Here is a 5,430-nt window from a genome sequence, read left to right on the forward strand (position 1 = left end):
AAGCATGTCAGAAGGACACTTTTTGGTCAGTTCCTTGTATCTCTCCCAAGCTTCATAGAGGGATTCACCTTCTTTCTGTTTGACGGTTTGAACATCCACTCTAAGCTTGCTAAGCTTTTGAGGAGGAAAGAACTTGGCTAAGAAAGTCATGACCAGCTTATCCCAAGAGTTCAGGCTATCTTTAGGTTGTGAGTCCAACCTTATTTTAGCTCTGTCTCTTACAGCAAACGGGAAAAGCATAAGCTTGTAGACCTCGGGATCAACCCCATTGGTCTTAACAGTATCACAGATCTGCAAGAATTCAGTTAAGAACTGAAAAGGATCTTCTGATGGAAGTCCATGAAACTTGCAATTCTGTTGCATCAGAGAAACTAATTGAGGCTTTAGCTCAAAATTGTTTGCTCCAATGGCAGGGATTGAGATGCTTCTTCCATATAAGTTGGAATTTGGTGCAGTAAAGTCACCAAGCATCTTCCTTGCATCTCCACCATTATTATTATTTTCGGCCATGTCTCCTTCTTTTTCGAAAATTTCTGTCAGATTTTCTCCAGAGAGTTGTGCTTTAGCTTCCCTTAGCTTCCTCTTTAGAGTCCTTTCGGGTTCAGGATCAGCTTCAACAAGAATGTTCTTATCATTGTTCCTGCTAATACGAAATAAAGAAGAGAACAGAAAATAATAGGGATCCTCTTTGTCACAGTATAGAGGTTCCTTTATGTGAGTAGAAGGGAGGAAAAATAATTCGAACACAGAAAGAGGGAGAGGGTTCGAATTTTTAAGAAGAAGAGAAGTTTTAGTAGATAAATAAAATAATTAGAAAAAGATGAGGGGGAGAGAATTTCGAAAATTAGAAGAAGAAAAAAAGAAAAATATTTTTGTTTTTATTTTATTTATTAGTTATAATTCGAAAATACAAAAAGGAATAAAATTAAAATTAAAATTTAAAATAATTAGTTAATGAAAAGAAATTTTGAAAAAGAGGTTAGTGATTTTCGAAAATTAGAGAGGGAAAATTAGTTAGGTGATTTTGAAAAAGAGAAGAATCAAACAAGATAAGATTTAATTTGAAAATTAATTTTGAAAAGATAAGAGGTTAGAAAAGATTTTGAAAATTGATTTTGAAAAAGATGTGATTGACATTGAAAAAGATATGATTGAAAATCATTTTGAAAAAGATTTGAATTGGAAATTAAAAAGATTTGATTTTGAAAATTCAAGTTGATTACTTGAATAACAAGAAATAAAAAGATATGATTTTAAAATTTAAAGATTGAACCTTTCTTATTAGGCAAGTAACAAAACTAAAAATTTTTGAATCAATCACATTAATTGTTAGCATTAATTTCGAAAATATGAAATGGAAATAAGAAAAAGAGTTTGAAAATAAATTTTGAAAATTTCAAAATTATGAAAGAAAAATGAAAAAGATTTGATTTTTGAAAAGATTTGAAAAAGATAGAATTTTTAAATTGAAAATTTGATTTGACTCATACGAAACAACTAAATTTTAAAAAGTTTTGAAAAAGTCAACTCAAATTTTCGAAAATTTATGAGTGAATAAGGGAAAGATATTTTTTTTATTTTTGAATTTTTAATGATAAAAGAGAAAAACAATGAAAAGACTCAAAACATGAGAATCATGAATCAAATCACACAATGCATGCAAGAACACTTTGAATGTCAAGATGAACACCAATAACTCTTTGACGATCAAGATGAACACCAAGAACTATTTTTGAAAATTTTTAAGAAAAGAAAAACATGCAAGACACCAAACTTAGAAATTTTCAAACTTTTGACACTAGCAAATTGAAAATGCACATGAAAAACAAGAAAAGACACAAAACATAAAAATGCAAAGATCAAACAAAGCAAATCATCAAGAACAACTTGAAGATTATGAAAAACACCATGCATGAGTTTTAAAAATTAAAGAACAATTAAAAAGATGCTATTGACACCAAACTTAAAAATTGACACTAGACTCAAACAAGAAACATAAAATTTTTGGTTTTTATGATTTTATAAGTTTTTTTTTTGGTTTTTTTTTTTCGAAAATTATTTTGGGAAAAACGAAATTGAAAAAAAATTTTTTTTGTATTATTTTCGAAAATAAGAAATAAAAATCTTAAAAATAAAATAAAATTACCTAATCTGAGCAACAAGATGAACCGTCAGTTGTCCAAACTCAAACAATCCCCAGCTTTTGCTGTGGCTAGGAAGGGTCTGCCAAGGATGATGGATTCATCCTCATCCTTCCCAGTGTCTAGGATTATGAAATCAGCAGGGATGTAAAGGCCTTCAACCTTCACTAGTCCATAAGCCTGTATCATTGATTTGTCTGCCATCTCTAGTGAGATTCTTGTAGCTTGTACCGCAAAGATTCCCAGTTTCTCTATTATAGAGAGTGGCATGAGGTTTATCCCTGACCCTAGGTCACATAGAGTCTTCTCAAAGGTCATGGTGCCTATGGTACAAGGTATGAAGAATTTTCCAAGAACCGATTTCTTCTGAGGTAATGTCTGCCTCATTAATGCATTCAGTTCATTGGTGAACAAGGGGGGGTTCATCCTCTCAAGTCTCAGTACCAAATAAATTGGCATTCAGCTTCATGATTGCTCCTAGATATTTAGCAACTTGCTCTTCAGTGATGTCTTCATCCTCTTCAGAGGAAGAATATTCATAAGAGCTCATGAATGGCAGAAGGAAGTTCAATGGAATCTCTATGGTCTCTGTGTGAGCCTCAGATTCCTTTGGTTCCTCAAAGATAAACTCCTTTCTGTCCAGAGGACGTCCCATGAGGCTTTTCTCATTGGGACTCACGTCCTCCTCACTCTCTCCAGGTTCGGCCATGTTGGTCATGGTTATGGCCTTGCACTCTCTCTTGAGATTTTCTTCTGTATTGCTTGGGAGAGTACTGGGAGGAGTTTCAGTAATCTTCTTACTCAGCTGACCCACCTGTGCCTCCAAATTTCTAATAGAGGACCTTGTTTTATTCACGAAACTTAGTGTGGTCTTGGATAGATCAGAGACTATGGTTGCCAAGCCAGAATGGCTCTGTTCAGAATTCTCTGTCTGTTGCTGAGAAGATGATGGAAAAGGCTTGCTATTGCTAAACCTATTTCTTCCACCATTATTATTGAAGCCTTGTTGAGGCTTCTGTTGGTCCTTCCATGGGAGATTTGGATGATTTCTCCATGAAGGATTATAGGTGTTTCCATAGGGTTCTCCCATGTAATTCACCTCTGCCATTGCAGGGTTCTCAAGATCTTAAGCTTCTTCTTCAGAAGATGCTTCTTTAGTACTGTTGGATACAGCTTGCAATCCATTCAGACTCTGAGAAATCATATTGACTTGCTGAGTCAATATTTTATTCTGAGCCAATATGGCATTCAGAGTATCAATTTCAAGAACTCTCTTCTTATGAGGCGTCCCATTGTTCACAAGACTCCTCTCAGAGATGTACATGAACTGGTTATTTGCAACCATTTCAATGTAAAATGGTCCAATGACATTTTTGACAACTCAGACAGACCATCATAGAATATACATATGATGCTCAATTCTAAAAGCATGTCAGTAGGACACCTTTTGATCATTTGCTTATATCTTTCCCAAGCTTCATAGAGGGACTCACCTTCCTTCTGTCTGAAGTTTTGGATTTCCACTCTAAGCTTGCTCATCTTTTTAGGTGGAAAGAATTTGGCCAGGAAAGTACTGACCAGCTTTTCCCAAGAGTTCAGGCTTTCTTTAGGTTGTGAATCCAACCACGTTCTAGCTCTGTGGAAAAGCATAAGCCTGTAGACCTCGGGATCAACTCCATTGGTCTTGACAGTGTCATAGATTTGCAAGAATTCAGCTAAGAACTGATGAGGATCTTCCAATGGAAGTCTATGAAACTTACAATTCTGTTGCATTAGAGAAACTAATTGAGGCTTAAGCTTAAAGTTGTTTGCTCCAATGGCAGGAATTGAGATGCTTCTTTCATAGAAGTTAGAAGAGGGTGCAATAAAGTCACCAAGCATCTTCCTTGCATCTCCACCATTGTTATTGGGTTCGACCATCTCCTCTTCTTTTTTGAAAAATTATGTCAGGTCCTCTCCAGAGTGTTGTGCTTTAGCTTCTCTTAGCTTCCTCTTTAGAGTCCTTTCAGGTTCTGGATTAGCTTCAAGAAGAATGTTTTATCCTTGCTCCTGCTCATATGAAAAAGAAGAGAACAGAAAAAAATTTGAAAACTAAATGAAGTAATTAAATAAAAAGAGTTTTTTTTTAAAAAATTGTTAGTGATTTTTGAAAATTGGAGAGAGAAAAGTAGTTAGTTGGTTTTGAAAAAGATGTGATTGAAATAGAAAACTTTTAAAATCAAACAAAAGAGTCAAGTAGTTAATTGAAAAAGATTTGAAAATTAATTTTGTAAAGATAAGAAGTTAGAAAAGATTTTGAAATTAAGTTTTGAAAAAGATATGATTGGAATTTATTTTGAAAAAGATTTGAAAAAGGGAATTTAAAAAGATTTGATTTTGAAATTAAAGTTGATTACTTGACTAACAAGAAACTAAAAGATATGATTTTAAAATTTAAAGATTGAAACTTTTCTTAATAGGCAAGTACCAACTTAAAATTTTTTAATCTAAAAATTGAATGCTAGCAATAAATCCTAAGATATGAAACAAAAATAAGAAAAAGATTTTGAAAATCAATTTGAAATTTTCGAAAATATGAAAGAAAAAATGAAAAAGATTTGAAAAAGATAGAATTTTTAAATTGAAAATTTTTATGAGTGAAATAAGGAAAGATATTTTTTTATTTTTGATTTTTTATGAGGAGAGAGAAAAACATAAAAATGATGCAAAACATGAAAATTCAAGATCAAAACACATGATGCATGCAAGAACACTTTGAATGTCAAGATGAACACCAAGAACACTTTGATTGTCAAGATGAACATCAAGAACATGTTTTTGAAAATTTTTAAGAAAAGAACACATGCAAGACACCAAATTTAGAAATTTTCAATGTTTAGACACTAACAAATTGAAAATGCATATGAAAAACAAAAAAAGACACAAAACAAGAAAATGCAAAGATCAAATAAGGAAATTCATCAAGAACACATGCATGAGTTTTAAAAAATTTTAATGAAAATAAAAAATATGCAATTGACACCAAACTTAAAATTTGACACTCTACTTGAAGATGAAACACAAAATTTTTTTGGTTTTTATGATTTTATAAATTTTTTTTGTATTTTTTTTTTCGAAAATTAATTGGAAAAAGAGAAAATAAGGAATTCAAAAATTTTTAATGAAAATTCCAGGAATCATGCAATGTTAGCCTAAAACTCCGGTCTAGGAATTAGACATGGCTTACTAGCCAGCCAAGCTTTCAGTGAAAGCTCCGGTCCAAAACACTAGACATGGCCAATGGCCAGCC

At 32.5% G+C, this 5,430-nt stretch overlaps 2 non-coding genes across 2 annotated transcripts; both read left to right on the top strand.

Annotated features, from left to right (window-relative positions):
• On the top strand, window positions 1-108 carry LOC148567460 (small nucleolar RNA R71). The gene has a single exon (XR_015881474.1). It is a non-coding gene; the product is annotated as a small nucleolar RNA R71 (small nucleolar RNA).
• Window positions 109-3,566: 3,458 nt separating this feature from the next.
• LOC148567461 (small nucleolar RNA R71) lies at window positions 3,567-3,674 on the top strand. The gene has a single exon (XR_015881981.1). It is a non-coding gene; the product is annotated as a small nucleolar RNA R71 (small nucleolar RNA).
• The last annotated feature ends 1,756 nt before the right edge of the window (window positions 3,675-5,430 follow it).

The sequence above is a fragment of the Arachis ipaensis genome, chromosome B4 (genome assembly GCF_059453495.1).
Source record: "Arachis ipaensis isolate K30076 ecotype BB chromosome B4, ASM5945349v1, whole genome shotgun sequence".
NCBI classification, from domain to species: Eukaryota; Viridiplantae; Streptophyta; class Magnoliopsida; order Fabales; family Fabaceae; genus Arachis; species Arachis ipaensis.